General features: G+C 39.2%; 2 pseudogenes; both read left to right on the forward strand.

Moving 5' to 3' along the window:
• The first annotated feature begins 3,591 nt into the window (after positions 1 to 3,591).
• Positions 3,592 to 4,008, forward strand: LOC148849432 (auxin-responsive protein SAUR67 pseudogene; annotated as a pseudogene).
• Positions 4,009 to 10,426: 6,418 nt separating this feature from the next.
• LOC148849433 (auxin-responsive protein SAUR64 pseudogene) lies at positions 10,427 to 10,873 on the forward strand (annotated as a pseudogene).
• The last annotated feature ends 3,823 nt before the right edge of the window (positions 10,874 to 14,696 follow it).

A 14,696-nucleotide genomic window follows, 5' to 3' on the forward strand; every position in this document is an offset into this window, starting at 1 on the left:
TTGATATATATGATAAATAGCAATTAATGTACTAAAAAGTTTGAGTTAAAGTGGAAACTAAAATTTTTTACTTGAGAACTAAACCATTAAATTTACGCATAGTGGTTGGGACTGACAATCATGATTTATCCTTTTGCGAGTTCTAACACAAAAAAATAGTCTTCCAAAAATCAGCATATCTGAAATATATTTAGTGATTCAATTTTAGAGTGTTTTTATGGCTGTAAAAGATTGTTTCTCCATTGTCAAAATGAAATAAATACATCAGGCTCTATATATCAATATATCTGAAATTGGAAAATAAATGGTGGGCTTTGACTTTCCATTGAATTTATTGTGGGTGAATTACGGATTCTCAATTTCAGCTATGAGGGATTTTGGGCATTTCACCAAATATCAAAAAAAAAACCAAAAAAATAAGTTTCTTTGAGAAAATAGGTTTGCATAGGAAAAAGAAACAAAAGAGATGTACCCAACTCTCTAGAGAGTAGACATCTAGCAACTAGAGGAGAGGAAATAGGTTTACAGCCATCCATGTAGAATCATTTTTGGAGTTCCAAAATATACTTCCTTTGAGATAAATAGAAACTATTGCTAGAAGGAAGAACCTTAACACATAGGAAGTAATGAATGGGCCTAACATCTCTGATGGAAAAACTATGGTAGAGATGGAGTGAACTGCTATATCAAAATTGTCAGTTCAAAACAAATGAAGTGAGTGCAAGGTGGATGTGTAAATCTTGAACCACTTTGCACTCATATAAACCAAACATTTTGCTTTTCCCTCTATAAATTTGTATCCGTACTCCTTCCAAACAGAGCCTTAATAACATATTTCTTATTAACAAACAAATTTCATCCTTTGTTGTTCAAATTCTCTTTTAATCAAATTTGCATTAAAAGTCATGGTTAACAACAGGAAACTCGTTGCCAGGGCAGGAAAGTGGCACAAATTAACTGCAATGGGCAGGAAGATGGGGACATGTGCAACTAATTGGTGGCCAACAAGGGCCATTTCTTAATTTACACAAGCGATAAGAGGCGTTCCATTGGCATATCTCAGCGATCCTATCTTCATAGAATTACTCAAAATACCTGAAGAGGAGTTTGGACTACCAAGCGATGGGCCTACCACACTGCCTTGCAAAGCAGATTTTATTATGAAAATCATCAATTTGATGCAAAGGCATCCATCTAAAGATTTAGAGAAGGCTGTCCTAGCATCTCTCACCACTTGTCATTGCTTGTTATCTTCACCTCCCTGTCAAGAATCAAATAACCCACCTACACTTCTTACTGGATTTTTATAGTCAATTTTGTAACCAGTGGAGACCAAATCTCTAATTAATACTTGATCATGTGTACCTGATAATACTTTACATTTTTCTATATTTCATGGAGTCACAGTTGTTTTGACAAAATAGAAAGGCCACACAATTTTAACTTATCATATATGGTCATTGCATTCACAAATGCCTAACTGCTTTTCTGAGAATATGTGGTTTAGCATTGGTCAATGATCACACCTATTAAACAGGAAGGAAGGCATTAAGGTTGTGTTTGGTTTGAAAGAAACAATTTTTCCATACATTTTATTTCATTATTAGTGGGTCCCACTAAAAAAAATACTTCCCTAACTTGTCATTTATCTAGAAAAGTAATACCCTCCCAAGACTTCGGTTAATCACTTATCCATCCACATCAAAAAATTGCTAATACATCATGGGATAATATTGTCCCTTCAATAATGTCACTTTTATGGATAAAACATTCATTATATATAATTTTACATCAAAAATAAAAGAACATTAATTAGTGCACTTATCCAGACAAGTGAAACACTCACCAAGATGGGAATGAAGCCTAAGAATTTATTATCAGCCTCGAGTGGAGAAATTAAGTGCCACCCTAACCCTACAAATATCAAAAGGACAATCCTGCCATTTTAGCTAAGATATGGTGTCTAGGGGTGGATTTGAGCCTTGCCGAGCCAAATATCTAGCTATTTGAGCTCAACTCACTCATAAACTATTATGCTTGAGCTCGAGCTCGATTCGAATTAGAGACTTGAGCTTGAGCTCGACTTGAGTCAAAAGCTCAGAAGTTCGAGCTCGGCTACCTTTGATTGCAAGTCTCCCTCAGGTACTGAAGAGTTGTGCAGAGGTCTCTCTAGCAATCGAGGTGCTAAGCCAAAGTCCCACTAGCATCCGAGATGCCGAATCGAGGTCTCCCTCAACTGTTGAAGTACCAAGTTGGGGCTTCCCTAGCAGCCAAGGTGCCGAATTGAGGTCTCACTTAGTTGTCAAGGTCCCGACTTGAGGCCTCCCTCAATTGTCGAGGTGCTGAGCCGAAGTTATCCTTAGTGGCTGAGGCCTCCCATAGTAACCAAGGTGCCGAGCCAAGGAGACATAGTCTCATGAGCCTCACAAGTCGAAGCTTAGTTTAGACCAAGCCAATCTGAGATTTTCATGAGCCGAATTCAAACAGCTCATGCATAACTCGACTCGTAGCCACCCCTAAACTGGTGTCGATGTGAAATCCTATTGGGCCCTTTATCCAGAAAGAAACCTCATCTATTTTATCTTTTGTAATTTGTATTAGGTACGTAATTGCATAGGAAGAGATACATGAGAGCCCACACTTTAATTGAATAGAGTAGTAGCTTTGCAAACATGCACCCTATGTGGGGCTTCTTTTGTAAGCAGTCCTTGGAGTAGAGAAGCGACATTAGTGGGAGTTTGCTATTATGAATGGATTTTTTCTATGATGAAAAAAACTGCATGGTCAGAAAAAATGATATACTCTTTCTGAATCAATCACATTGGCAACCACCTCCTTAATGAACAGGTTTAAAGAATTCAAATAAATAAACAAACTAAGTTGGTAAAAAGAAACACTTGCAATTTTGTCTTGGGGCAGAGTTGAGGCCTTGAGGGCACCAATTAAAAGCAAGTGGACAATTTATGTAGTAAGCCCACCCACCTAGCCATGTTATACGTCCAGGTGAGAAAAGGATGGGTATTGGATGTGCGGTCGGAAATCCAGACACAGAATATGTATCCCCAGTGACTCACTCAGTGCTTTCCTTTGACTCCTTTGTATTGTTGTTTCACGAGATTATTTTCACTCTTCAGCAGTACAGTACAGTAGTACTTCATTTATCACCAACAAGTTCAGTGTATGAGTTGGCACATTAAATTAGATGGACCCGGTATGTCCTCTGCCTAACCAATTAAGAAGAAAGAAATCCAACATCCAATGTGACGCCCTGCTACCTCCATGAGGCCATCATATATTCACTCAACAATCTATCATGCCAAGTTGCCAAACTCTTTAATCTTGATGGAACTTAATAGTCCAATCATCACATGACTATGCATCCTATGCAACCCGACATAAGGAAAGCTATTCTTCTCTGACAATTCTATATACCTAAGCTATGCCCGTTGCTCTCTCTCCATCCCCAAAACAATCTCTCTTCTCTTCTCAGAAACCTCAGCAAACCTCGAGGCCCTTAATTTTTCAAAGCTCACATTACAAAATATGATCAACAACAGGAAGCTTCTTGCCATGGCAAGAAAATGGCGGAAGATGGCAGCCATTGGCAGGAGAAGAATCTCATCACCAAGAACTAAACAGCAAAGGGATGTGGATGAGTGCACCGCATTGGTGGCTGCTAAAGACCACTTCGTTGTGTACACGGCTGATCACAAACGTTTTGTTATTCCATTGACGTATCTCAACAATCCCATCTTCATAGAGTTGTTGAGAATGTCTGAAGAAGAGTTTGGACTACCGAGTGATGGGCCTATCACATTGCCATGCGACTCAACGTTTGCAGAATACATCATCTCGATGGTGCAAAGACGTCCTTCAAGAGAATTAGAGAAGGCCTTAATTATGATCCTACCTATAAGTCGGTGCTCATTATCTTCTTCTCTCCATCAAGAACTGGGTATTCGGCCTATACCTGTAAATGGCTTTGGAACAAGTCATATATTGCTCTGAGCCCTGGGATCATTGGGGATCTTCAGTATTTGTTTTTTTCGTTTTTTGAATTTGTAAATGATTATACATACACAAATACAAGTTCTGTTGCTGTATCTTCAGCAGAATTTATGGATGAAAATGATATCGAGCTCACTTTTACTCGTGCAAATATATGTTAGTGTTTCCATACTAGAGTAATACCTGTTCCGGCAACCTGATCCTTTATCTTGAGAAGTCCCTCTTGTTTAACTAAAGTATAATTGTGATTGTACTTTAAATGGTGGGTTTTGGCCTTCTATTTAATTGGATTTTTGTTTTAACAATCCTTGAACTTTGTAAAAAAAAATAAAGAGTAAATTATAAAGATCCCCTTAATTTGTAATATGGGGTTAGTGACAAAGTCTCTGCTATACCTTTTATTACAATAAAGACTCCCCTTTTTTTTAATGTTCCGTCAGTTTACTTTGAAAAAATTCTCATCAGACTGTTTAAAGTTTTTTATATGTCCAAACTACCCTTTTTATACTATTCATTATATTTTCCATTGAAGTTAACTGAAATGGCTAAAATAAAGACGACGGCTTTGAAACATTCAATGGAAACACAGCTGATCTATTTGCCTTTCAAAAACTTGGTATATGATCCGCTTGCATTTTAGGACGAAGAATATGGCAAAAGGATGAGTTAGAAACTTAACCATAGACAACATCAAGGCCAGATATGTGAAGTAAAACTCCAGAAAAAGGGAAACAACTATTGACCCACCAGACCAGATTTATATATTTTACCGTTTCTTCTCAATCTATAAAAATTATTAATTTTGTTTATATAATAGGAAGTGATGTTTTTGGTGGCAACAAGACTATCGCGGCAATCGAGTGGGCCATGGCGGAGTTACAACTCTAAATTCTGAAGAAATTGTACTAACGGACTAAAAGGGACTCGGTGGATGAATCAACCCACTAACAAAAGGGAGATGGAGCTTTTGACAATGTGAAAGAGTGAAACAGTATGGGAAAGAGAGAGCTGAGAAGGAGCAAGGGAAAAAGGAGAGAGAGTTTAAAAAGAAAGCATAGAAGGGGAAAATTGAAGAAGGGGAAGACCTGCTGCTAAGGACAATTTTCAAGTTAAAAGATGATGTTGCCTGAGCAAATTAAATACAACTCTTGTATAGGAATACAAGCATAGATTTCCATGAGAAAAGTGAACTCAATTTCATTCTCATCCAACAAATCTGCTGATGAATCAGCTACAAATTTTGTATATGTATAATTATTTACAAAAATCAAGAAAAAAAAAAAGAATAGTATTGAAGATCATGGTCCCCATGGACATAGCAATATGACTTGTTCAAAAGCCACTGACCAGTATAGGCTGATTACTCTGTTCTTGATGGACAGAAGAATATAATGAGCACTGACATGTAGATAGGATCATAACTAAGGCCTTCTCTAAGTCTCTCGAAGGACGTCCTTGCACCATTGAGATAATGTACTTGGCAAACTCTGAATCGCATGGCAATGTGATAGGCCCATCGCTCGGTAGTCCAAAATGTTTTTGATAGGATTGCTGAGATATGCCAATGGAATAACAAAACGTTTTTTATCAGCCGTATACATAACAAAGTGATCTTTAACAACCACTATTGCGCTGCATTCATCCACATCGCTTTGCAGTTTAGTTCTTGGTGGTGAGATTCTTCTCCTGCCAATCGCTGCCATCTTCTGCCACTTTCTTACCATGGCTAAAAGCTTCCTATTGTTGATCATGTTTTGTAATTTGTGATTGAGAGAACTAAGGGCCTCGAGGATGAAGGAAGATATTTGCTTAAGATTTTGAGAAGAGATTGTTTTGGGGGATGGAAAGAGCAATGGGCATAGCTTAGTTATATATAATTGCAAGCGGAGACAAGCCAGAAGAGACTGGCTTTCCTTCTGTCGGGTTGCATGGAATGCATAACCATTTGATGATTGGATTATTAAGTTCCATCTAGATTCAAGAGCTTGGCAACTTGGCACGATAGATTGTTGAGTGAATGATTTCTTTAAAACCAAACCAACACTAAAATCCATCCTTCCTTGTTAGGTGACCATTCACCAATACTTATACCATATATATATTCTCATTCGAACAATCGATGCATACTTGAAACCCTAAGTTTCACCAATCGCGCCAAATATATGCATTTGTCTATACAACAAAGAAGTGTATAAATGAAGATAACGAGGAACGACAAGTGGTGAATGACGCCAGGACATTCTTCTCTAAATCTTTAGACTGATGCCTTTGCATCAAATTGATGATTTTCTCAACAAAGTCTGTTTTGCAAGGCAGTATTATAGGCCCATCGCTTGGTAGTCCAAAACTCCATTTCAGATATTCTGAGTAAATCTATGAAGATAGGATTGCTGAGATATGCCAATGGAATAAGAAAACGTCTCTTATCGCTTGTGTACACTACCTAATGGCCCTTACTGGTCACCAATTTGCTGCTTCTGTCCACATCTCTGCATGTCAGCTGTTGGTGATGAGATTCTTCTCCTACCCATTACAGCTAACTTGTGCCACTTTCTTGCCATGGCAATGAGATTGTTGTGGGTAACCATGATTCTTAATGTGAGCTTGGACGAAGAAGGCAATAGGAATAGCTCAGGTATATATAATTGCAAGAGGCGACAAAACCATGCAAGCGTAGGTTTACTTTGTGTTAAGTTGTATGGCAAACAAAGCCATGTGAAATTTGGGTTGGGGAACTGAACTGACATCTTAGAGGCGGGCATGTCTGGGTGTTGTTAAGTCATAAACATATCCTCATGAAGACAGTATGCCATAATTGAATTGAATCTCAATTTATTGTCATGCACAAACAATTATCCAACATATTGGGTCCAATCGATTCAGTTCCAACTCATAAATCTTATAAATGCCTATGGTTTCTGGAATCAGATATTAATACAGGAAGGATGGTATCGTGAAACATCAAAAAATTCAGCAGTAGATGCAAAGATTAAGGCAAGTGGTGTGGAGCTTTAGTGGGATCATACATTAATTACTCCGTTCCTTCTGGTGTTACTCTGCTCGCCTTGGTATACCAAGCAATTTATACTTCGCCAATCCGTCATCTGTTTTGGGAAAAACCACAAAAAATTAAAAGGTTCTTCTATGGGACACTAATGTTCAATTATTAGCCCAAAACTAAACCCTGATAGATGATCTGAATCATTTCGATAAAACATCAATTAGATGGGTTATTGCTTGAAACTTTTCGTGCCAACTCAAATCCTATGGGACTCTATTTGATTTATTTTGGCAGGTTTGGATGGCCCTAAGTTGAAGGTGGTTTGATGCTGACATCATGATAGTGTAAAATTGGCAAATCGGTTCAATCAAGTCTAAACCATAACACTAATTTTATCCTTGAAAATCATCAATGTATTGGTAATTTAATATTATCTTTATATAAAATCAGGCCCATGATATTTTTTGGTGGTTGAAATTGGTAACTTGTGTTTTGGGTAAATGTAGGTAACTTCTCTTCAAAGATGTTGGTGCCAAGAAGCAAATAAGCTAGTTAGGCCCTCGACGCAGATGTAGGCCGGGCCTCTTAATCCTTTTTATTTTTTTTGAAAATTTTTATATTAAATCTTAACCACCCTTTATAAAAATTATAATTATGGTTTTTGAATCATCGTTAATTCAGATGGTTAGACTATTTGGATTGGAAATCGTTTAGGCAATCGATTCTCTTTTACCTTAAATGCAATCTTATTTTAAAAAATGTTGACTTGGTCAGCAAACCTAGCTGGTCCAACTGTCGTTCCGTTCAACCAATTGAATACTTTTTGACTATTTTTTTGTTTCAATTATTTTTTATTTTTTATGTTTTTAAATTGTGATAAGTCATTCTTTTGGATTAGGCAGTTGAATCATTGACCTAGAAACCGATGCTCAAAGTTATTCCAATTCTGGATCAATTTTTAAAACATCGATTAGAACATAATTAAGGATCGATGCAGTTTAATTCAGAATCTAAAGAGGCATATATATTACCATATATTAAAACAAAATTGGTGACTTGGCCCACATCAGATGGCCTCTCCTTTCTCTAGCTAGCTATTTCTCTAGTCAAGGCTTCTCCTTAGTTGTTTCTCTCTCAAAATACCATTCCTTACACTCTCAACTTGCCACACCAACAAGACCCCTCTCCCTTTTCCACCGCTATTTGTTATGGTTCACACTCATTCACATTTCTAACATTAATAAGAATTTGCACAAAATAATTCTTGGGCTAATTTCCCACCTCTCTCTTTTCTCTCCATGGAGGAGTCGATTTAGACTGGGGCTTTCCTATATTTCTTCAAATATTATATATTATTTTATTTCCTTCTTACCCTTCGTCTTGCTTGAAGCTTAAACAAGGGCTCTGCCGTATTGGTTAACACTTGCCTTCTAACTGTGTACTTACTCAAATATTTCTTTTTTATCTTTCTCTTTCAGGGTTTATTAAATTTGAAGAGAAGGGAGAATACAAGGTGGATTTCTCCTTTTCGTCACGTATCCTTTCTCCCTACTGTGTCTTTCTCAAGGTTTTGACATAGAGGTCCTCCTCTTGCATTCTTATCGATAATCTTTAGCTTCATTAGTGGGGATAACTGTTGGGAAAAGGGGTTGCTGGAAGTTGGAGGGGAAACTCTGAGGCGTATCTAAAGACACTGTCTTTAGAATGTTATTTGCTCCCACTGAATTTGTTGTTGGGTAAAAAGCAAATTCATTCCCAAGATAAAACAGAGCCTTAGGCGAGAATATGCAACCAGCAAAGTTGATGAGTCTCCGAAGAAACCTTTTGTGAGATTACAACAGACTGGATTGAGAGAGAGATAGAAAGTGAATTTCGAAATTGTTGTGTGTGAGATGTCTGATTCATGCCCCTTAAATAGTTTCTGAAGAGTTATGAAGAAAATGTAGGTGCTGGTTCAGAAAAGGCTCATTGAATAGTCACAATTGTAAATATTGTGATTGTTTAAAAGGTAGTTAATAGTTAATGACTGTTAACTTTGAATTGTGCCTCTTGATCAGACTCGATCGAATCGTGACCAACGTGATTAACGGTCAACATCGCACCAAAACCAAAGCCGCCATTCCCGAGTCATGCAAAGTGCAAGCTAAGTGTGCCTCCAAAGCGCCATGTACATGCTTGCGCATGCATTATGCGGTATCAAGTCTCCATACTCTCCTCTTCAATTTCTAACGAGTGTAAATCAGCTCCTATTAAAAAACCCAAAATAAAACATGTAAACATCCAATGTGGGACAATTTCAAAACTGGCTTTAGTAAGAAAAAAGTTATTTTCTAAAACAAGTGTACATGTGCAATTTCTCATATAGTTGACCAATCATACCCATTGGATTTAATATCTAATGAGATTAAAATCCAACAATAACTATGCTTTCATTTGAATTTATTGTTTTGTTGAGTAATCAGTAAGTTCAGTTGTGTTGTAACCATTTGTTAGTTCAATTTCATCTTAGACTCTATTGGCTTTTCAGGAAGTTATTTATTCGTATAAATACATTTTACCCAAGTTCTTTTATTTCTCGGGTAAATAAAACAATGATCATTTTATCGATAAAAGCCACTATTAAAAGGGTCAACTTTATCCCATCCATGGTTCAAAGTATCGATACGCCTCTATGTATCCACAGAGGAATATCGGTACTTAGTTACACGCAGAAATAGCTTTCTTTTAGGTTCTTTTTTTTAATTTTGGTTTTTGGGGAGTTAGAAAAGGGTTTTATTTATTAAAAAAGGGTGGGGTCCCGAAACACCTGTAAATATTATACGATACGCTTAATACGGGACATATAATATCGATTTTTTGAACCTTAACCCTATCCAAGTTTTAACAACTTCCCCGCAGGTGAAAAAATTATATACCCACCGGACTCGAATGTGTGTATCCCCACAATGCTCTCATCATGTTGATTGTTGTTTCAAGAGATTATCTTCATCTTCAGCAGCATAGCAATACTTGAGTTTCAGTGGTCAACAACAATTTCATAGTCTATGAGTTGGCACATTAAATTAGTCGGACCCAGTATGTCGTCTGTATAACATAACGGATGGAAAAGAAAGGAATCCAACATAGGATGTGATGCCCCCCATACCTACATGTACATCAGGTCAGGACCACTCACGTACCCAAAAATCTAGCTATCATGCCAAGTTGTCACATGACTATGCATCCCATGCAACCCAACACAAGGAAAGCTACTCTTCTCTGGCTTGTCTCCGCTTGCAATTATATATATAACTAAGCTATGTCCATTGCTTTCTCCATCCCCAAAACAATCTCTTCTCAGAAACCTATCTGCAGCAAATCTCTTCCTTTAATTTTTTCCTCAAGACCCTTATTTCTCTCAAGCTCACACAACAAAACATGATCAACAACAGGAAGCTTCTTGCCATGGCAAGAAAGTGGCAGAAGTTGGCAGCAATCGGCAGGAGAAGAATCTCAACATCGCCAAGAACTAAACTACAACGGGATGTAGATGACTGCAGCGCAATGGTGGCTGTTAAAGATCACTTCGTTGTGTACACGGTTGATCAGAAACGTTTTGTTATTCCATTGGCGTATCTCAACAATCCCATCTTCATAGAGTTACTCAGAATGTCCGAAGAAGAGTTTGGACTGCCGAGCGATGGTCCTATCACATTGCCATGCGACTCGGCGTTTGCAGAGTACATCATCTCAATGTTGCAAAGACGTCCTTCAAGAGACTTAGAGAAGGCATTAGTTGTGACCCTATCTACATATCGGTGCCCATTATCTTCTTCTCTCCACCAAGAACCAAGAAATTTCCCTATACTTGTCAATGGCTATTGAACATTGCTATGGCCCATCAGGACCATGATCTTCAATTCTTCTTTCTTTTTGTATATAATTATTCATATACAAATTCTATAGCTGTATCATCAGCAGAATTTTTTAATGAAAATGAAATTGAGTTCGTAACATTTACTCATCCAAATGTATGTTAGTATATATTCCCATACAAGAGTAGTACTTGTTCTGGTATATATCTTGAGAAGTGCCCACATCCATAACCTAAGTCGAATTGTGATTCAGTGATTTCTGTCCATGCTATTGCTATATATGATAAATAGCAATTAATGTTGTAAAATACCCGAATTAAAATATAAATTAAACATTTTAGCTCTAAAACTAAACCATTGATTTTATACATGGGATAGAAAATTCGGATCTAACCTTTAATGGGCCCTATCAAAAAAATTAATACACATTCAATCTTCTAGAAGTCAGCATGTGTTGGTTATTTTTATTAGAGGGTTTTTATAGTAGTAAAAAGTTGTTTTCCCACCGTTCAAATGAATAAAAATACAATCACCAAATCAGATCGAATCTTCTCTCCTAGATGATCTTCCAAATTGGACCTTAAATGGTTGGTTTTGACCTTCCTTTGAATTAATTATTATATGTAAATTAGCTAAGCTCTTAATTAATGTCCCCATAACCAGGCCCGTGCTTTTTTAGTTAAACAAGCTTACCTTTAAGACCGGGGTAATATGTACAAATGGACTGGAACAATTAACAACCATGGTTGCATATATATATATATATATATATATAAGTGGGAGTGCAATGTGAAACTTTTTTTATATTAGAATTAGTCCTCTACTTGTTTGTTTGAGAAAGAGTATAAAAGTTATTTTAGTATAGTTTTAATATTATATTTAATAGCTACTAAAATATCCATAATTATGCATTTAGTCCATCTCTAATGGTAAGTAGACCTGTTCATGGGCTGGGCTCAGGCTTGACATTTGCCAAAATTTGAATGGAGCTTGACTCGAAGCCCAAGCCCGACACACTGTAAGTCTAGACTGAAGCCCAACCCAAAAACAGCTCTAATGGTAAGGGTTGAAAATGTAACTTCCACTATGACTTCCCACCTCATTTAATCCCCTCTAATTAAGTCTTATACTTAAATTATTTACTCTCATTTTCTCTTATTAAATTAGATCTATGTCAATATATTTAACGATATGAACCTATAGGATGACTCCGGCATCGCTTCCTTGCTGATTCGACGAACTGTCTATGTGGAGGATCAAAGGCTCTTCGTCCCAAGTTGACTTCGTTCTAATCGGGGCGGGTTCCGCACTGGTGGAGGCTTCCTTCACGTACTTGATTTCCATCAGTTCGGGCGTTTTGGTGCTGAAAGTGCATTCTGCCATGAAATCGGCCAGGGCTTGGGCCTTGATCGCCGTTCGGGGTTCGTACCGAATGTCGTATTCGCTGAGCTCTATATCCCACTTTGTCAGCCTCCCAGATACCTCGGGCTTGAGCAGTGTTTGCCTTAGAGGCTAATTGGTAAGGACAACGATCATGTGGGCTTGGAAATACAACAAAAGTTTCCGAGTTTCTATGATCAATGCATATGCCAGTTTCTCGATCTTTGGTACCTAGTCTCAGCATCCTACAAAACTTTGCTCATGTAGTAGATAGGTTGTTAGACCCGATCTACTTCTTTTATTAGTACCGAGCTGATTACCTCGTCGCTTGAGGAGAGGTACAACTTTAAAACATCGCCCTCCTCGGGCCGGGTTAAAACCAGGATGCTGGTTAGGTAATTTTTTAGTTCGTCAAAGGCGGGCTGGCATTCCTCAGTCCACTCAGGGTTGGCTTCGATGCCACATCAGCTAACTATGTAGCCCAAGAATTTTCCTGATGTGACACCAAAGACACACTTGTTCGGGTTTAGTTTCATATTATACTTGCGCAAGATTTCAAATACGCATTGCAAGTCACTTATTAAATAGTTTGAAAGCCGGGTCTTGATGATCATGTCGTCTACATAACATTCAACTTTGTCGCTAATCAGTGGCTCAAAAATTTGACTTACAAGTCTTTGGTAGGTCGCCCCAGCATTTTTCAGCCCAAAGGGCATAACATTATAGTAGTATAGGCCCAGTTCAGTAATGAAAGACGTTTTCTCTTCGTCGGCGGCGTCCATCTTGATTTGGTTGTAACCCGAGTATGCATCCAGGAAACTCAACAACTCATGCCGTGAGGTCGCATCCACTAGACGATCAATCTTGGGGAGTGGAAAACAGTCCTTCGGGCAGGCCCGATTCAGGTCGGTATAGTCAACGCACATGCGCCATTTACCATTGGCCTTCTTTACCAGAACGGGGTTAGCCACCCAGCTCGGGTAATGGAACTCCCTGGTAAATTCGGCCGCAAGAAGTTTCCCGACCTCCTCGTCGACTATCCTCCAACATTCTGGGGCGAGGTTGCATTTCTTTTGTCTAATGGGCCTGACTAAGGGATTAGTATTTAGCTTGTGAGTAATTATTTTGGAGTCTATGTTGGGCATTTCTGCCGTAGACCATGCAAATACGTCTAAATTTTGGAGTAGGAAACTTACCAGTCGAGTTCGAAGGGGTTCCACTACTGTTGCTCCGATTTGGAGGGTCCTGGTTGGGTCTTCCTTTGAAGTCGGGATGGAGACCCTCTCTTCGATCGGCGTGGCTCGTTCTTCAGGGTATTCCACAGGCCGCTCGAGCTCAACACCTTCCGTCAGCTTGGCTTTCCCTTTGAGGGCCGCCACGTAACACCTTCGGGATTCGAGTTGATCACCTCGGGCTACTCCTATGCTGAAGTCCGTGGGGAACTTCATCGTTAGGTAGTAGGTAGACACCACAGCGCGAAGCACGTAGGTGATGGGCCTTCCTATAAGGGCGTTGTATGGGGAAGGCGTGGCTACCACCAGGAAGGTGTGCTCAAATCTTGCGACGCTGGGCCACATCCCGATCTCTACAAGCAATGAGATTCGGACAAGGAGCCTAACTTCCTCTCCACTGAAGCCCACTAGAGGGGTGCTCACAAGCTGGAGGTCATTCTCCCAAAACTGTAACTTGTCAAAGGTGCTTCTGAACAGGATATCAGCCGAGCTTTCTGAATCCACCAAGACACTTTTGACCTCGAAGTCATTGATCTTCATCCTTATGACCAGTGCATCATCATGGGGGTACTGGACTCCTCATGCGTCGTCCTCAATGAAAGATATAAGGTCTGCAAGCCGTGGGCACTTCGGCGGGTTCCGTTCTTCATGCTCCAATTCACAGACCAAGGTCCTCCCTGTTGCAGAGGTGCAACCCGCGATGATGGATCCGTTGGTAATTGTGTTTATCACTCCACGAACTGGTCTTTCTTCGGGCGGTTCTTGCTACTCAACTTGCCTGTTACTGGACTCGAGTGCATTTCTCCTCTACTCCCCCTGCTGATCTGCCTGGCTTTTATTACTTTTCTGTACAAAATCCTTTAAGTACCCGCGACAGATGAGTTCCTCAATCTCGTCGCAGAGACTTTTACAATTTTTAGTACTATGATTGTGGTCTTTATGGAAATGGCAATATACATTCTTATTCCTGGTGGCAGGGTCCCCCTTCATCCGGGGTGGCCACCTTACAAATGGTGCATCTTTAATTGTCATTAAGATTTCCCCTTGCCTCGCGTTGAGAGGGGTGTAGTTCGTCCTCTCGACTGGAGGAGCTCGGGGGTGCCAACCTGACTTGTCTCCCCTGGCTAGGGACTTGCTCTTCTTCCTCTTACTGCTTCCGTGGTGTGCCTTGTCGTCGTCTCTCCTCCTCTTCTCCGCTGGGGCTCCGGCCTTCTGGTTCTT

This window comes from Nelumbo lutea, chromosome 6 (genome assembly GCF_056320005.1).
Source record: "Nelumbo lutea isolate HS-2025 chromosome 6, American lotus-T2T, whole genome shotgun sequence".
Taxonomy (NCBI): Eukaryota; Viridiplantae; Streptophyta; class Magnoliopsida; order Proteales; family Nelumbonaceae; genus Nelumbo; species Nelumbo lutea.